General features: G+C 45.0%; 1 protein-coding gene and 1 non-coding gene across 3 annotated transcripts in view; one reads left to right on the top strand and one right to left on the bottom strand.

Moving 5' to 3' along the window:
* The window catches only part of LOC119382959 (alpha-L-iduronidase), a 138,061-nt gene that overhangs the window by 73,811 nt on the left and 43,954 nt on the right, over positions 1-20,296 (bottom strand). The gene's annotated exons all lie outside the window — the stretch shown is intronic.
* On the top strand, positions 12,649-12,721 carry Trnar-ccg (transfer RNA arginine (anticodon CCG)). The gene has a single exon. It is a non-coding gene; the product is annotated as a tRNA-Arg (tRNA).

Below are 20,296 nucleotides of genomic sequence, written 5' to 3'. Positions count from 1 at the left end.
AAACATGCTTCTGTAGCTAAACACCACTATAGTTGGTGACAACCTAAGAATAAAAAGTAAAATGTACCACCGTCCGTGCGTAAAATGCGCGTCCAATCGCGGCCGCTCTTTTCTATGACGTAACAATTAAGCACCAATAAAAAATGCGAGGCGAGGCACCGCTGCACCAGCAGCTGTCATACGGATTTTGTTATCATGTTTGTTTCTTCCAAAAGAAGGTCTCTCGTGTTATTCGCACTTACCTCAGCGTCACTCTCGCCAGTCGTCATTCGATGCAGTAAAAGCGCTTGGTTGTGTACCCTTTTGAAGCATATAGAGCGAAGCGGCAGGCGCTGCGAATGTTTATCGCGTACCATGCATTGCTTCAGCAGCAGCAAGTTGCAACTAGGCATATGTTTCTTGCATTCGCTCGGATACACCAGTGATATCGCCTGAGGATCACCACACTCCCCAATTTTTCCGCGAACTACATGCGTTGCAGCGGAGAGGCAATAACTTGCCCAAACTTCCGCGACTAGACGGGCACTCTGCGTGACTCGACTGTCACGCAGAGTGCCCGGGTTCAAATCCTATCCTGGATATTTTTTTTTCTCATTTCGCTCTATAGCCGTTACGGACACCGGCGGAGGCGGACAACTACGCCACCAAAATCGGCTGATGTTGTAATCTCATAACAGCTGTCGCTGTAATATAGACTTCGTGGCAGCTCTAAAACAGTTTCTTTGCCGCTTCAACCATTTTTCATGTAATATTGTTGGCGGGACAATACGCTTCTAAGTGAAATCTAGCTGAGTGAGACGTATATTTATCGTGCGGTTTCCGTTTAATGGAGGGCAAAATATCCACAGTGACCACGAAACCAATTTAAACAACCACTTTTGCCGGTCAGTCATACAATGTGCTGGTAACTATAGGTGGCTTCGTTCTCCACCGAAATGCGCCATGAAGGAGTGCACGTGAATATCAGTCTGTACTCCAAGAAATATCCTGAAGTGCGTAATTGTTTCAAAGGGAAGCTTTTACAGGAGAGCAGTTAAGCTTTTCGTTTGTACGCGTGGATCGTAGAAAGAAAGCTCGGGTGGGTATGCGCCACAGGAATTGGGTAAGCCCCACTACCGAGCATTTATGGGAACCATATGAATGCGTTGCTGGTGGGAAACGAAAGTGAGGGTGAGGAGGAGTGGTTTTGAGTGTGAGTAGGAGGAAATGGAGGAGGGGGACATTGTCAAGCCATGCATAGTATAGTATGGCAAGGGGTTGGACAGAGAAGTGAGGCTCAGGAGGAGTGAAAGTAGGAGGGCAGAGGGTAAAGCGCAGCATATATCAATGTATAGCATTGCACAGCAAGGGGGTGGGAAAGGGAAGCAACGACAAGGATTAGTTATGTGAGGGTAAGGAGGAGGGAAATGGAGAGTGCGAATCATAGCATAGACATAGTATAGTATAGTACAGCAAGGGGATGGGAAAAGGAAGTGAAGGTGAGGAGGAGTGATGTGAGGGTGAGGAGGTGGAAATGGAGGAGCGGAGAGGATAAAGCACAGCATAGTCTTGTGTAGGGTGTGTCCAGATAAGATCGAACACGAGGTCCCGGTCACGATTCCCGATTGTGATGAAATTTACTGTAGGTCTAGGCATTACAACCCAGAACAATGGTTTCACAGTTAGTTTTGCGAAACAAAATTTGTTCGCCTGAAAAAAAAATATAAATTTTGGCCACAAAAAACGCTTTTCCGCCAATTTCGCGATTTCTGAATTTTGAGCGCACCTAGAAAAAAATCGGTGCACTTCTTCGTCACAATATGTATTCCCCTTAAAGAACAAGTGAAATACAATCTTATGAGTATTATTTTCCTTGCTTGTCGAAGCAATTTGAAGAAAAAAATCACAAACTTGGCAAATCGCACAAAATACCTCTATTTCAGGAATTATTGCTGCAAGCAAGTTAAAGTGAGGATAATCAAAATCGGTACATATTAACTTTGATACTTTCGCTCTCTTTTAAAATAATTCGCGTGGTTTTATCGCGCTCGGTTTTACTTGATATTGGGCTGAAACGTAAGTAATTTACCAAAAACGCCGAACTTTGAAAATGATTTTCTCAAAAAGGCCATTTTTAATTTTTTTAAAAATCCCTCTGATTGAAGTCAAGGACGTCCTCTACGATTGTGCAGAAAAAAACGTTGCATTATTTTGGTTGCTAACAAGTTAAGTGCGTCAATGTGAACATAGCCAGCCTAGCGGCCGCGTCGTTCGTTATGGGCTGAAACTCGTATAAAGTTGCTATAAATGCTTGTACGGACATAATCACAATCAGCAGCTCTACACCAACAATGCGCAGCCCGGTGTCATGGTTAAGCAAGCTTTGTCTTGGGATCAGCCGCTTGACAAACCCGCAGCAGCGGCCGCTCGATGCTGCGGGCACTCACATTACATGAGTACCGCTTCGACTGCGGATGAGCTCCGCTTGCGCGCCACACTATACGCTCAGAGGACAAACGAGAGAAGGAATGCATCACTGTGAAAGTTAAAGGCCGTTAAGTGCCAACAAATGTCATAATATGCAACGAAAACTCTGCCGGCGATTTCCCAGTGTTCTTGTTCATTTGGATGCCCCTCAACAAAAAGAAAGCCCGTATCCCTGCGCGATGAGTTGAAATAGCACTTTGTGCACTGCGTGCTCAAATATTCATTCGCATTTCTTATTCAGTTCTCCATGAAATGTAGGACAGTTTATAGGTTTACTGAGGAAAGCGACGTGGCTGACAGCGCTTTAGCGCTACGGAGACGTTTAACACACGCGCACAGCTTGTTTTTATTCCAGTAACAGTACACAAAGGTAACTGTACAGCACGGAAATTTTCTTCGATTCGTTACTTGCATGACAGCAATGGAACAAAGGTCCGGTTATTTCACGGACCAAAGTACGCTTTTTCATACGAATAATGTCCGCTGCGCTGCCCCTCTGTCAATCTAACAAACGCAACACAACGCTCAAGATAATGTAAAGAAAGAAAGATGTGGCTTCGCGCGAAATTACTACGACATAAATGTAAACTACGCCGTTTTGGACTAATTTTGACCATCACGGCTCTTTTTGGGCCGTCCAGCAGGCCCGCGAAGCGGCCCGACAGGCTTGGCCTGAACGGTCCCGACGTGGGAGTCGCCCACTGCGCGCTAGGGCGCGTCCCGCAGGAACCTCATTAAAGTATTTCAATCAATCAATCAGTCGCTCTTTAAAGCTCACCTTAATCTAAGTACACGGTGTTCTGTATAAATTTCGCCACAAGTTACATTGCGCAAGGCAACTCAGTTTTGCGATTTCTCTGTCATTTCATTTTTCTGTTCTTTTAGGGGACAATTTAAGTACCGAAGTGTCAGACGTGACTTAACAGAAGTATTTCTCTCTAGTGAACAGAAGTATTTCTCTCTAGTTGGGTACGGTCCTGCAGGACCGTACCCACTAAAAGCTCGTCGCGTAACGTATACACAACATCTAACCACAACGCTCAAGTACAATGCAAGCCTTTTTGTTAGCCACGGCGCCGTTAAAAGGCTATATTCAAATGTGATTTATACTTCTCCTATGATCTTTAGGGCAAACGCCAATTAGTGCACCTTGCAATGCGCTTGAACCACAGAGCGGCACCTACAGTGATAAGACTCTCGTGAACGCGTAGGGTACGACGACCACACACAGCACTCTCGACAAGTGCACTCTCTGATCTTATTACAGCGCATATACAGCCGATCAAGGCCAAATGCTTCTTTACATCGTGTTAGGCATACGTACGAGCGGTTAAAGTTGCACTAACGCAACGGAACAAACCGCCTTTTGAGGATCTGCATGACGTACGCGCACATGCAAACACAACGCGGCTAGCAGACGACGCATGGAGCAATCCACACTAGGCGCGCTTCAGCCAGTAGCCGCCAGGCGGCGACTCCGCTCGATCTCGCGGCCAATAGGACCACCGGTACCGATGCTGCATCAAACAACAGACATTCAGCTAACAGAAGTTATCTTGGCGTACCTCTTTTTTCTTTTATTTAAGTAGTTATTAAAATCATAATTTGATTGTTAGCACAAGCTCTTTCGAAGCTGTTCTTCTTTTCCATCCCATAGATTACATATGTGTCTGTATTGTTTTTTCCCGTCTGCTTTCTGCAATATGTCTTTAACGTCCTGCCAAGGTAAGCTCTCTGCTTTATTCTTACTTTTAACTGTTTGCGTACATATATTCCACTTGAGTTTACTGTTATGCCCAAGCGATGTTGAGGACAAATATAAATCTTGCGTGCCTGGAGTATACAGTGACGAAAATTCTGCTTACTACAGTAAATAGCGAAATTGTGTTTGCATTATAATAACGTAATTATTAGGCGACTTACAGAGGTTGGCAAAGGAATGGAGAAACATCGTTCTACAAAAACATCCGTTTTTCTCCTGACCCTCCAAGGAGTGGTTTTGTGCTACTTTCCATAGGCACGAGGTTTCTGTGTCTTACCTTCAAATGCTAATTGCCACAGCTATTAGTGGTTACTCGCCGCGTTGGTCTATGTGTTATGGTGCTTAACTGCTGACCCGAAGGCCGCGGCGGCCGCATTTCGATGGAGGCCAAACGCTGGAGGCCCGTGTGCTTATATTTAGGTTTAGACCCCAGGTTGTCGAATTTCCGGAGCCCTCCACTACGGCGTCTCTCATGATCATATCGTTGTTTTGAGACGTTATAACCCCAACATTATTATTAGCCCTTGGGGGTGCTGCTGTATCGGTTTCTATACTTATTCACTGTGTTTGATACGGAACCGCTTTCCTTTTACTCAGATATTTTGTTCTCCTTTTTAGGCTTCCTAAATGCTTTCAGTGTTACTAATCACCAGTAACTGGAGCTATAAGTGGCAATATAGTGGGAATAGCGGTGGGTGCTGCGGCGCTTTTTGCAACTATACATTACGTCTGAGACAATTCTGGCAGGCAGATGTTCTCTCGTAGACGAAAAATTGTTAAAAATTGCGCAATACTGAGTACGCGGGCTAACGAACGCTTTACCCCAGCAGTAAGTAGAATGTAAAAGTCACTGCAGTTTTATGTCCTCTACGTAAACATGATGCGTAGCAAAGAATGTCACTGCCAGCTTTCTTAGTGCTGTACACTTGCCTGGTGATCCGATATTGCGAAAACCGTAATACATTTACTGACAGGTAGAACTCCCCAGCGCTATTTGCACCATTGTGCGGAGGCTCCTTATTGAAGTTCTTGTGATTAGATGGCAACCCGCGAGCTCGTAAGCAAGCAGAGCAGCAACTGCCACCAGTTACAAAAGCGACGAGCAAAAACCGCTGTCAGCGAAATGTATACAGAACTTTCATGTTATGCAGCTAAAGCAACGCCAATAAGTTGTTTCGGAATGAAACTAATAAGCCTTGAGCAAGAAATACAAACTAGTAGTACAAACTAGTAGTACAAACTAGTAGTAGTCCACCGGAAGCGCACTACTAGTATGAAGAAATACAAAGCTTTGAGATACTAACAGACATTTCGTTCAAATGAAACAAATTGGTAGCATTTAATCAATTTTCAAGCGATCATTCTTGTGCATAGGCGTTTAGTGCTACATTATATAGGTATATAAACTAATTTGCGAATGTATCGAAGTATCTTAAGATACAATTCGAATGTATCGTATCGGATACAATCAGCGTGTGGTATGGTATTGTATCTGTTTGTATCTCAAATACTTTTTGCCTGAGTATCTTGTATCGTATCGCGATACAATTTCAAAGTATATTTGCCCAGCCCTGGCTCACACCCACCTTGGGGGATTGGCCAAGAATCGCGTAATAAAGATAATCTTTCCTGCGACAGTAGAAGTTTCCTGTAATTGACAGTGGAAGCTGTTACCTTTATAATAATTAGCCCGAATGGCCCAGCGCCGCAGTCCAATCTAATAAATTTCAAAAGAGCAGCTGACGACGTCGAGAACGGGAACGCATGCAAAAGGACGAGGCGCCTGTTATGTGTTCCAGTCCTTGTCTTTTTGCAGTGCCTGTCAACTTTTGACACAAGCCACTAGATATAGCCACACAAATTTATCCTTCCCTCCAGTGGGCTAACTATAGTGTATAGAAAGATCGAAAAACACCCTCGTCCATTTCCGTCGAACAAGCCAGCACCAACATGAATCGGTGATGAATCTTGGGGTGCTATGCAGGATGGCACGAGTTTGGCTAAACTCGGGATCTTTCCGAGCTCTGGCGACACCCCTTTTTGCACGAGCTAACAGTACGAGAAGGTGAAATCCATCCTCAACGCGCACTCCGTTGGAACGCGGCGTCACGTCAAGGTGGTCGAGAAGGTTGGGTGGTGTCTTCAAACTACAGGCACCTTCTTTCATTTGTTTGTCGTTCCACTGAGTGCAGAAGTGCACCCATGTAAGAAAATTGACAGAAAGTTCTACTAACTATATTTTTATGTGTGCGCGGGCCGTTTGAATCCATTTTCAAGAGTTTAATGTCTGCACTAAGTATCATTTAAACACAAGTATCAGCACCGTGGCCTCTGAGATTAGTTCCGACCGACCGAGAGCCAAGGAGGTTAAAAAGAAGGCTGGAGTGGCGATTATTGCGCAAGAGTGAAGCCGCGCCCGCAAAAGAGGGCGGCTGCGCCCGCCATCTTAGTAGGGGCACGATATACCATCGGCGTTTCGCGAAGGAAAGCGAGCGTTTCGCCGCACGCCAGACAAGTTAATATGGGCAACTTTACTGGTCAGATACTGCTCCAAGTGTGTCTTTGTGTTACTAGTTTTCGAAAATAAGCCTCAAAGTCACAGTAAATTCCATTGGAGATCAATCGCCAATACTCCTCTCGACGGGTTACTTTTGTCGGCAGCAACAATCTTTTAATTTATAATTAACGTACTATTTACACTAACAGATCAAAGCCATTTGATCTCTAAGTAGGCACCACCAGAAAAGAGCATGTTTCCGAGCTCTTCGGTGGGCAAAAGCTGGCTTCACTTTCGCTTGGCGAGGCGTTGCGAGAGCTTCCACTCCAGATTTTTTTTTTAACCTCCTTGGCTAGAGCTAATCGCCGAGGCCACGTGTATAATCACAATTGTCGGCCTGTTCATTCTAACGCGTTGCTCGGCCGGCGCGCGCCCTCTTCGTCCTCTTATTAATCGTCTGCTCGCTCCCCGAGCAGGTCCGCCAAGCTGATTAGCTAATTGGCTGGGCGGTACACCTATAGCTAAGTCAGGACATACTATGACGAGGCTGATTAAGCCAAATCATGCTAAGGCCGAGCTAATTAAGCCACGTCTTACTAAGACCATGCTAATGAAGCCGTGTAAAGCTAAGAACAAACTAAGATCATGCTAATTGATACGACGCTAATTGGGAGCGTGTAATTAAAACGAAGATAATCAAGGCCTTACTCACCGAGATCGTGTTTAGTATAGTGCTAATTAGGATTATGCTAATTACTTCTGTACTATTCAGACCTTGCGAATTAAACCTGTGTAATTAATGTCGTGGCAATTAAAACATTCACCCTTCAAGACAGCACTATTCAATATCATGTTAGATAAAACCGAGCTAATTAGAGACATGCTAATTAACATGACACTAATTATGAGCACGCTAATTCATACCAAGCTAATTGGGAACTTACTCACCAAGTACGCGGTAATTAGGATCACTCTAATTAGCAATATCTTAAGTAAATTCGTGCTAACTAGGACCTTGGTAATAAAATCTGTAATTAACGCCGTGGTAATTAACACATTGCCAATTAAGACATAACTATTCACTGCCATGTTAATTAAGGATCAGCTAATCAATAGCACCAATATTGAGACCGAACTGACACAGTCATTACTCCGAAGCAGACCAGCATACTGAGTAGACGAGCCACGTAATAAGCTGGAAGAAGCTAGGTGACCACGAGCTCCTCCGATGGCCCCAGCCTTGCACAAGTAGTGCAAGCTGACCAAATTATTTTATATGCAAAGAAGCTGCTGACAGCGTCCACCGCATGAAACACTTGACAAGCACACCGGCACTATGACAGTCGCGAGTTGAACTGGGGCCTTTTCAGAATCAACAAGTTGTGCCTGAGTTCGCACGTCAATCAATTTGATTGACAGACGCCCGCGGCGAAGATCGAGTCCGCCCACCGAGTTTGCTCTTGCCGAGGAGCAGTGCTCACGGCGCAACGCCAGCGAGCGGCACGACTGATGTACTTAATCGCACAGACTATGCACACGCACACGAAACTGAAGGTTACATCATCACGTGGCTACGATGTCTCGTATTCAATCCGCCTTTTGCACGACACCTCTGCGCATGCGCTATCCCCTAGCGGAAAAGTCTCGAAACGTCTCCTCATCTCGGAGGCTTGCTTCTGGCAATACCGGTTGTCCCGGCCCCTACCAAACCTATACCAACACGGCAGAAGGCAGCACTGAAAATGTAAGAGGCGGATTTCGCCGCGCTGACGACGTACCACTCACAGCCACGAAGCAAGCGCAGCAAAACGGCTGTTTGGCCTAGTTGGAAACGGTTCATCTTTAAGAAGCGCAAAATGACACGGGGACCAAGCATAGACACACACAGGACAAGCGCTTTCTAACAACTGATTTTATTATCGAAACAACTCAGACTTTTAATCCATACGGAGCTGCGCAAATCACATCTGCTAATGCCTTAGCGCACATAGCTAAAACAACATAAAAAGACGTTCACAAAAAGCAGAAAGCAGGTGTATCTCTTTGTCTGATAGGGCTATTGAAGGATGACTAATGCAATCGTCCTTGTGTTGTGAAATGAAAAAAGCTTCAGCAATTTCTCCATTATGTCTTGTTCTGATGAGTAAACAAAGTGACGGTATTATCTATGCTAGGGTTGCACTCACATTTGTTGCAGTGCAATGCTAGCTGTGTGTAGGGACGTCCTTTTAGGCTATTCATGTGTTCCCTTAATCTTGTGTTCAAACATCTGCCAGTTTGGACCACATAAACATGCCAACACGTCATATGTAATCTGTATACGACCTTATTCGCGCAGTCAACAAACTTGTTCTTGTGCTATATGGTGCACACTTCACCATTTTTAGGCTATCATATTTTCGATTCACTCTAGAGCGCACACTGCTAATTTTGTTTTTTGTCGAAAATATTACTTTAACACCATAATTCCCAGCCACCTTTTTTAACCTATGAGACAGGCCATGAACATAAGGGATCGTAGACACTTTTGAAAAACTAACATTGTGCCTGCTAATTTCGCCAGTTGGCTGCTTATCATGTTTCAGAAGCCTCCCGCACGAGGCCTGCAACACAGAGGGGGGTATCCAGCCTTCTTTAAGCGTTCAACTTGCGAAGCAAAAGCACAGTTCACAGAGTGGAAACAAGATTTCATTAGGGCAGACCTGAGGCAAGACACCGCAATAACATTCTTCACAATTTTTGAATGACCAGAAGTATATAGTTTAAAAGTGGTTTCTCGGCACGAGGCGAATAAGACCAACAAATGTGGTTTGGCTGGAAATTTAAGTTGACGTCCAGGAACTGCAGCTTATTTTCAACCGGAATTTCCGAAGTGACCACCAGCCCTTCCCCCTTAGAAGTAAACATGTCTACAATTCTCTTTCTGAAAACGTCTTCTTCTACATTCGAAGCCAAAATTAAATAATCATCGGCAAATCGGAACGCTTTGCTGACTGCACCATCCAAATTTTTTTCTTACTCCCCTGTCAACGCTGCCTAGAAAATGTTACTTAAGACGGGAGGAACCTTTGACTCTATGCAGATACCGTTGGTTTGAATGTACCTGTCTCCACAAAAACCGACGTGAGTGTTATTAAGATAATATTCTAGAAGTTCTAAAAAGGATTCTACCGTCATTCCGCAAGTGTTCCGAAAAGCTACTTCGTCATTATCTTTGGTTATACAATCATAGACGCAGTTCATGAGCGGACCATGTGGCAACGAATAATGTAAATCTTGGACGTCAATACTAAAACCCCAGGCTCCATTACACTTTCTTTCGCCAGAAATTCCACAAGTCCTTCCGAGTTGACCACAGGTAAGGATCCTGTATGATCAACGAGTTTAACATTTTCTGTAAATATCCCGCTACGATGATTGCCAAGATCCTTTCTCCGAAACTATTAGCCGAAAGGTATACCCTCTTTATGCGTTTTTGCCGTGAAAAAAACTTTTAGCTTCATTCCTTTTACGTTCTTAACTTGAGACGCAAGCTTTCTTTATTGCATTGTTTCAACAGTTCCACCGCTCTTTTCTTAACGCGGTCAAAGTTAACCTCGGACCGACTGAAGCTCTTCCCTATCGCCAATGAAGCTTTCTCATTATACATGTCATTCGGCAAAACAACCAACATACCTTGTTTGTCAGCTTGTACAACTCGCAGGTTGTGGTCATACAATATTGGCCGTCCTACCGACGTTCGGTCCAGTCTTAGCAACACTGAAGATTTTGATGATGATGATGATGATGACCTCTTACTTGTGGCGCTTACCCAGAAAGGGGATTTTGTCACCACGTTAACACAATCTGTCACACATCGGTCCTTTCCTTTTCTTCTGCATGTCTAGCGATGTCCCTTGCAAGCGTTAGCTCGTCAACAGTGTCCAGTTGAGGCTGCACACAGAATTTTGGTCCTAATTTTAGACCTCTTGCTGACGTTCATCCACCACGACATCCCCTAGTATCTGAAGTTGCCATTGAGGAATCCTTTTCTTCTGTTTCTTCGGTAGATGTCGACGCGTGAAGATCCACAGCGATTCAGTCAGAATTGTGAATTGTTTGCACCATTCCCGGAAGGCTTTCACGTTCAATTGTCCGTGTGGCTTGGCCAGGCATGCCTGCTTTAGGCGCTCTTTGAAATGCCTAGCCTGGTTCCAGCTTTTGGGCCTCAGAATCTTGCTTATTCTCTTTCAGTGTCCAGCCGTAGGTGGTAACCATCCTGAGAGTAAATTTAAAGCCGCTGGGCATTGTCCGATTTTTAGATGCCAGCTCAAAACACGTGCCCTGCATTCACAAGCTGCTATGATTGGCACCAGCACTGTGGTGCCGTCTCTGGACGAGACGGGATAGCCAGAGCCTGCTCAGTGCGTTTGGCAACGAGCGACGTGGTGAACCGCCCGGTACAAAAGTTGTACATGTTGGAAGCAACAAAATGACTTATGTAACTTTCTTCCCCTCCACCATGGAAGATGTTGAAAATAAAGTAGGGGGGCATGGGCTTATGAGGGGAAGCGCGAAAGACGAAAAGGAAGGGGGGATTCGGAGCTAGCCCTTGCGCAGTAAAGACGTCTATGACCACGGATCCTCGTTTATTACAACTCCCGCCGAAAGCGGGCGTCGGGCCCGGCGAACGCCTTCGCGCCATTGCCCGTTGACGCTACTCTGCCCGCATCCGCTTTCCAAGCATCCGCCCGCCATTCCTCCAAGCATCTATCTGCCCGCCATGGCGCGCGTGCTTGTGTATGACGGAGAGAACGACGTCACGGACGGCGCCGCCAATGGCGCACTCTCTGGTGTACGACGTAGAGAACGACGTCACTGACGGAGCAGCCAATGGAGAAGCTTCTTTCAACATCGGACAGACGGATTTTCGTTTCGCCTAGCCATATACAGCTTCGCTATAAAAAACACCTAAGCTATTCCTTCTTGACCCTTCCTATTTTTCGACGACGCGCCCACGTGGTTTTTGTGAATTTCAGTTTTCAGTAGTTGCCAGGTACGCATCGCTGCTCCATTCGTAAAGGGCGCAGTTAGTACTCTAACGCTGATAACCAATATTTCCCGCCGAAGCCTTCAGACAATTTTGCTTTAATTCATGGACGCGTTAAGCGTCCTAGTAGGCACATTCTCCCAAAAAAGTCGAAGATGTGGCAGTCAGGCCGTAGAGACGAATCCAGTTTCCTTTCGCCACACCATATTGTGGACCTCAGGCACGTAGCCAGGATTTTTTTTTTTTGGTGGGGGGGGGGGGGGGGGGGCAAGGCTTAATGTTCGAAAGAAAGTCTTTCTATGGCAAGAAGAAAAAAATGTTGCCCGGGAATATAGAAGGCTGGACGAATATCGGGGGGGGGGTGCCCCCCCCCCTGCCTACGTTCCTGGTGTACCTATCCGCAAGTACACGAGCGTGCTTGCATTTCGTCCCTATCGAAACTTGCCAACAGCAGTAGGGAATCGAAATGCAGCCTCGTGCTCAGCAGCAGAACTATCGATACAAGTGCTTCGACAGACTTCATACCATCGCAATCATAGGCGTGCGCACGGGGGGCAGGAGGGGCGGCCGCCCCCCCTAATACCTAAGAGGGGGGCGCAAAATCTCCCCATACTCTGACCCCCCCGCCCAGTCACCTAAGGGGGGGGGGGCGCAAAATCTGCCTCGTACATTGACTTACAATGGGGGGGGGGGGCGCTGCGATGAACCTTCGCCCCCCCTGATGGGGAACCCTGCGCACGCCTATGATCGCAATTATTTATAGTTTCTACAGTGCTATGCGTCGCCGAATGTATCTACGAATTCGCGAATGAATCATAAACTCCCTCAATAACAAGGGAAGACAAGGACGAGGAAACATTATAAAACAATACATCAGAGCAACCTAAGCATGTCGTCCGCGTGGCCTAATGGATAAGGCGTCTGATTCCGGATCAGAAGATTGCAGGTTCGAGTCCTGTCGCGGACGAAGAATTTTTTCCACAACAATCATCAAATTTTTTTAATGCTTACGAGCTTGTTAGTTTTGGCAATATGATTACTTTTTTATTCACATGTACAAGAACCAATGCTGAATTTCAAATAAGTAACGACATCGGCCCCAAACCTCTGCACGAAGTTTTGTTCACAATACGCACTCCTTCCGGGTCTTCTGACCTCGGAATACTCGGGTTTCAGCTACAGTAACCTGATATGAATGTAACTGGCATTCATAATGCCGGAGCTATGTTTGTCACTTACGTCTTGAAAAACGACACCTTGGGATCCGCGTCAATAACTGACCACATGCTAGTGTCCCACTGCAACATGGGCTGTATTGCGGAGGTTATGCGCGGGTACTTCAGTAGCCTCATTGAATAAAAAGTGGATGCGAACATTGATGAAAAACTTCACTGACGATAACGATACACCCTAATTCGGAATTTGAGCGCAGCTCTACAGGAGTTTTTATTATGCGATATATTTGCTGGCGCGGGCAATCTGTATCATGCGGTACGTTGCAAGTGGAGCGAAGTGGGGCGCCACAACCTCACGAATCCCAAGATCACAAGATCCAGCGCCTTGGCACGATTCACAGCTGCCGCCACCGCTCGTTTCCATACCATAAAAGCGCAGTGGCGGAACTTTCGGATCGCCGTCACAAGCGGGACAGTCACGTGACTGAACAGAACCGTCACGTATGACGAGATGCGAGAGCGGCACGTCGCCCAACTCTGGTTCTGGAAGCATAGAGATACTGGTGAATAGTGAGAACCACAAAATTCCGTGATATTTTCATGATACACTGTTTTGAAGAAGGAAAGATAAGATAGAGCGCGAGATCGTTGAGGCCTTTTTCATGAAGCAGGTGACAAATGCACTAGCAGGCCATCCACTTCTTTGTCTGACGCTGAGATTTGTATCTAAAAGTTTATTTGATTTTCATTTTCATTCAACCGTAGTGGTTATCTTTTTCTTGCAAACAGGTTTTTCCGTTGTGTGCTTGATTATTTCTCTGCCTGATGTTTCTCTACCACCACACATGCGTGATATTTTGAAAGGTATTTTTTTTTTTCATCTTTTCCTTTCACTGGTTAAACCAGCCTTGTCAACATGATTTTAGCTTTTTCACACATGCGTATTTTTGGCACATATATATTACAGGTGATGGCAATAACGACAGTTGTTAGTCAGCGCCCGTGGCGTCTACTTCGTTTCTTCGTCCTTGTGTCTTTGGGCTGCCCTCTCTAAACAAGCATTAGAAGCATCGATGCTTGCAGGCTTGGCCGCAGGGCATCATCCAACGGAGCCTTGAAGGCTCTCCCCGTTAAGAGCTCACATGGTGGCTGAGCCATTACTTCATCAGGTGTGGTCCTGTAGTTGAACAAGAACGTGGAGATCTGCGTCGGAAGTTCCAGATCCAGACTTCTTCAGGGAGTGCTGCAGACTTCTAGCGCTCGGTCTGCAATACTCCCTCTGCGGCAACATTCGAGGCCGGGGGATATGGCCTACCCGTATGCGGCGTATCCATTTTGGGTTAAGGACTCAAGGCACTGTGCACCGGAAAAAAGTAGAACCATTATCGGAAACTATTATTTCGGGGAGGGCCGTTCTGAGCGAATGCCATTCCCAGACTAAAATGGTATTGTCTACAAATATGGAAGACACGGTGAAGACTTGCTTCGAGAAAGCACCCACTATACCAAGAATATATGTCTAGATGCATTCCCCCGAAATCATTGTGAATCCCAGACCATGAAGCATGAAGCAGGTCAAGTACCTGAGCCTGCATTTTTTTTTTGTTGTTGTTGTTGTAACCACGACACTTTTATCACCATAGTAGACAGACCTCATGTAGACTGAGTTCTCCGCTTCTGGTGTCGAAGGGGTTCCAACATTCTGGTCCCGCTGGGAGGCTTTCTCCTTGCAAAACAGAAAGAACAACATGACCCAGAACTGAATCGTTCCTTGTAGCTCGTGCCACAAAAGCAGGTGAAAAGAGTCGTCGATACCCCACAACTTGTAGCAGTCATTACCGTCAATATGTTATTATATTCGATGCGTATAATCCGGCGCATACAACAACATAGAAAGTCAACATTGAGTTGGACCCTTGGATGTTGGGGTTATCCCTTATATGATGAATGGGCACTCTCGAGGTTATCACGGCACCGTTATTTATGGATGAAACGACCTCAGTTGTCAGCCAAGACGAAGCTCGCCGCTCCATCACTCGCGAGCACTGGAAAGCATCATTTGATGCCACGCTTCGTAACACCCCGAACAAACAAACAAAAAAATGGCAGCGCTGGGAAAATACATCCTTTGTTCTCTTTTAATTCTAACAATTTATGGACGTCTAAATTCTCAATAACACACTTTAGGTACCAGTAAAATTGGAAACGGTAAAACTTCGAAACAGTACCCTAGTACTTCAATTCCAGCTTTCGTTCGCGCTTGTTTTCATCATCATCATTATAATCACAGAGGAACAGGTGCATGCTAACTCGCCGGAGGAAAGTATGTTGGAGCAACTTAAAACCCTTATAGACATCGCACGTCTAGAAGAGCTGTCTGGTTGTGCGAACGACTATTAGCGGCGTAACCAAGACAAGGTGCACCAATCTTACTTCTAGAATGTAAAGGCTCAACGGTAATAACAATGGACAAGAAAGATTCGGACGAGTGCTCGTCTGCGTCTTTAACGACAGCACACGTTATACACGGTATTTCTGGATATGAGATCGTACACTGGTTGGTATACCATAATCATGTCTCGCACTAGCTCCCTACTTTCCCCCCCTTTCGTTTATTTAATTGTTTTCGTCGAATTGCAAAACGACGAGGACAGGAAAACACAACAGGCGCCCCTTTCTTTTACTGCGTACCCGTTCTCGACGTCTTCAGCTGCTGTCACTGATCCCGTTAATCGAGTTGGAAATCGCCGGGCGGATTCTAAGGGCTGGCGTCACGGCCCTCCGAAAACGCACCACGAAAGCGCGGACAATTTAGAGTTGGTCCTTTGGTGCGCCAGCGAACGCCGGTTTGGTCCAAGACCGAGTCAGAGCCGAGAGTCGATAACACAAACGAAAACGAAATCTATTCTCAGTTAGAGCAATACAAATAATACAAACACATGCACACTCGGCTTGGTACCAGTTACAACTTCACAATATAATTCAGATGGTGTTTACACAACGGGAGCTAAACAAACAGATCACACGCTACGAATGCAATCGCAAGCATTACAACTATTCAACGACAGTTAAAGTCCTGAATAGATAATGGCGTATCCAGTCCACAATACTTGGACGGTAATCGAATGCTTCTCTTCAGGGAAACACTCACGCCAGCTCCAGCGTTGATCGTCGTAGCTCAACCGTCGTCCGTGACTTGTCACGGCTCACGCGGCGTCGTCATCCAATTCTTGCAGATTGACGATCGACTGACCGCGCACCATCCTAAACACGTCTTCTTTGGCTAACGAACCACACGTAGCATAACTTCACCATCACCGGGCCACTCCTTCACTGACTTCACTTCTCGACTGACTCCCTGACTCGACCGCCCGACTGTCTGACCGTCGCACGCTTTTATCCTTTCTCCCCCCAGTTTCTAGAGCGTCGGGAGAGTTCTTCGGCGTGCAGTACAGCTGAGGCTAGAGAAAGGGCGAGAGCTTTCTCGTAGGTTCGAATCGCGGCGGCATCGCTCGGGGATGCGTCCCCCCTTCCTTCTAGAAACATCCAGGTTTTGCCGGGCGTTGATCGCGTTGTCTGCGTCTGGCTCCAGTGGGTGAGGAAGAATGCGGCGCGCCGGGTCTTTTGATGCTTGTTTTTTCGTCTTTCGCGCTTCTTGGGCGGGCGGCTCCGCGCCGTTCTGTCTCGCAGCTGCTTGAAAGCGGCCGCGCGCGCGCTTTATAACACTCTTGTTTGTGACAGCTGCTCTTTGAAAATAATAGACTGGGCTGCTAGGCAATCCAGGCTATTCATCATAAAACTTGGAGGACGCTTGAGCTTCGCTTTCAAGAGTAGAACGCGATAGCGTAATCGGGCCCCGTGCGCATCGCCTTCGCAATTGCTAGCCTAGCTTCGGTTCGTGCATGCCTCAACTGTTCCGTAAGGAAACGAACGACTGAGCGCGTAACACTGGCCGTTTCAAACTATCCTAGAATGCATACTGCAAGTACAGTTGTTAATGATGATGATGATGATTGCCTTTATGAACGGCTCAGACCCACTCTGGGGGATTGGCCAAGAAACGAATAAGTTATAGATAAAAGTGGTCACATATGAGTTGTATGACTAATGAATTATAGGATAGTTAGAATACATTATTAATGCTAACTTAAGAATTCAAAATCAAAACCACCCTGATTCAATTAAGAACTTTTGTACAGCCGAACAGAACTCCCGGTTACAATGACTTAATGAGGAGGCTCCCAAGGATAGAATATTAGAAGCAATGAAATTCAATCTAGTAGTTCGATTAAACGTCGCTTTGAGAATGTTTTTCCTCAGTACATTGAAGCGGTTACATGATAAAAAATAATGCTTAACTGTTTCGTCCTTGTTGCAAAACGAGCAAAGAGGGGATGGAGCCAGACCAGCTCTGTGCATATAAAAGTTTAGTTTTGGAACGCGACAGCGTAATTTTTATAAAAAAACTTCATCTTTTCTTGTTGAACAGATATTCCTACGCCAAGAGAACAATAGTTGTCGATATTCGTTTAAATGAGTGATTAATGTTTTCCCAGAGTCTTGAATTATGGCACGCCTTCTAAATCTGTCACGAATTATGAGTGCTGATGTGAGAATAATTGAGAGTATCGGACCACTGAGAGCGGCTTTGGCCAGAGTGACCGCCATTTCATTCATTTTTATCCCTTTGTGGCCCGGTACCCAGATTATTCTGATTAAAGTAACGTGGGTGGGAACAAGAAAATGAAAAGTACGTGATAATTGAGCATCACTATTTGCAGCGAGTGCCGAACACAAAGATAAAGAACCTGTAACTATGGCCACTCTTGAGGTTGGTGGGCTGAGCTTTCGTAAAGCCACAATCACCGCTGGAAATTCCGCCGAAAATACTGATAACAAATTGGGAAGTCTTAATGAGAATGACCAGTTGAAGGTCTCGGAGAAAATACCAATGCCAGATTTTTCTTCGGATTGTGAGGCATCTGCTATGATATTGTATATTTATCCCCTCTAAATGCCTTTGTAGCGGGCCGTTTAATATCTGCTAATGCAAATTTTTGGCATGATTTGGATATATATCGTCAAAAATTATTTCGAGATCCTGTCTTTCCTTGTATGAATGGAAGGAACTTCACTCAGTTTAACACACTAATGGTCCAACAAGTGCTTGTACGTAGCCCACCTGCGGTGCATGTGTGAAACCGAGGCCAGTAAGATTTGAAAAAATAACGCTGGCTGAGACATGAAAATTATTTTTTAGTTTTACAGGATATTCATACATCTTTAGGAATGTTTGTACCGTTAGTATCCTAAAATCTGCACAAAAGAGAGGGCAATCTTACCCCTAAGTAGAGGACATTATTGGCTACGAATTTCGGTAATCCAAGGCATAACCTTAGGGCCTCCTTAGGGCCGGTGCACCCGAATATAAAACACATCCGAATTCTGATACTGGGCGTACGTACATTTTGTATATCATAATGTGGGTCCCTACGCACAGTTATTCCTTTTGCGAATCAACGAAGGGCGTAACACGAACCTGCGCAGCTGCTCACTTTTTGATGGTTTTGCGACTGATGATGACTAAATATGTCTGAGCGCTTTGTAATGGGTACACCTTTAAAACACCCACTCGTTGCGCAATTCACATATTTGACGTCTGGCGCGAATCTACGCTTCTACCACACAATACATGCGTTAAGGAGACTCCTTTCACTACACGACATTCGGTAGTGTTTTCTGTCCGCAGCAGTTTCAAGCAATCGCGTAGCTCTGTGGTAGAACACCTAATTGCCACGCAGGTGGTCTGGGTTCGATTCTTATTCGAACCGAAGTTTTTTTCTTGTTTATTATTATTTTTTGCATCTTCCTCATTTGCATTTTTCCGGCCTGTGGCCCATATTTAGGGGAAGCACGTGTGTCTATATAAGCCGATTTGATGCATATGTACCATTGGGTACAGCTGCATGTAGTTGTATGCGCGCAAGGCTTATTTTGATACTGTATATGCATATAGCAGACAACAAGGAGCCATACAGAAGGTCCTTGCGCCACCGCGCATATAACTTGTGGCGATCAAGCCTCTAGGTCAGGGGTCTCAAACACGCGGCCCGCATGACTGCCTTCTTGCCTTTTATTTTTTTTTAATTTTCTTAATATGCACGTTCATGAGCGTTCAGCTTTGCTAAATAGCACTCGCTATATTTTCTGGCCTATTGCGACTAATAACGCTTTGTTCGGGTAAACTACGTAGACGTGACTGGCCTCAACCATTTTTTACGTGAAGCATAAGCATGTGTTGAAGCATAAGCATGGAACAAAAGCTATATTTTTAGAACGGGCGTCCAAATTTCAGTCACTCTGGAGATCGGCGTCGTATATGTTTCTCGAATCCTGTCGTTAAATCACCTCCAGAAAAAAAACATGGCTGATCCCTCCGTCCGAGAAATCGGTATAACATGAAAGTGAAACATGTCTTCACAGAAGTAGCGCTTATTGTGTAGTGATATATGAGAGCTTGTTTGAATTAAGTTTAAAGTTTGAAGTATGAAGTTTATTTCATTATTTTTATGGCACATGTATTTACACTTTTAGGGACCCAACAAAATTGTTAAAGGGTCCCTAACGGCATTATAACATTAAAAAATCTAAATGGCAACAGCATAAGAAGGGAATATTTAGTTATCAAACACAAAAGAAAACAGATATCAAGACAGAATATGGTTTCATAGACAATGGTCACCATTACTAAAGAATAAAAACATGACTGATACGATAATGCGATGTAATTAAAGCAGCAGGGGTTCATTGTGTAATATGTATAAGTGCGAATAACAACATATTTGAAAATAATGACAACAAATGACTATTGCAGTAGGAATTGATATGAAGGGAATTTTTTTGTTGTGCTAGGAAAGAGTGAAGAGACGGGGCTGTATTTAGATTAGTAGTAAGGCTATTCCAAATTGTACTTCCTCTAAATTCCAAAGCTTGACGGCCGTAATTAGTATTTATTTTATGTAGTGAAAGTCTGTAGCGTGAAAAACACTCGTTAACTCGGGGTGACAGACGAAGGGACACTGACAATAAGGTGAGAATACCGTGGAATATTCTGTATATTATAGAAGCAACATTGTAAACAACTAGATTGTGGACACTTAACACATTAGTATTTTGGAACAAGTCCGTGCCTCTGATATGAATATCATTAGGCATTATTATGCGAAGAGCCTTTTCTGGATAATTTGTACGGATTTAAGGTGAAATTGGTACGTGCAACCCCATATAGCAATGCAGTGGTTATGTGTGAATGAATGAATGCATAATCTCTTGAAAATATTGTCTACATTACAAAGAACATGCAATCC

This window comes from Rhipicephalus sanguineus, chromosome 1 (assembly GCF_013339695.2).
Source record: "Rhipicephalus sanguineus isolate Rsan-2018 chromosome 1, BIME_Rsan_1.4, whole genome shotgun sequence".
NCBI classification, from domain to species: Eukaryota; Metazoa; Arthropoda; class Arachnida; order Ixodida; family Ixodidae; genus Rhipicephalus; species Rhipicephalus sanguineus.
The sequence above is the reverse complement of the archived record's forward strand: the minus strand, read 5'-3'. Positions and strand labels throughout refer to the sequence as shown.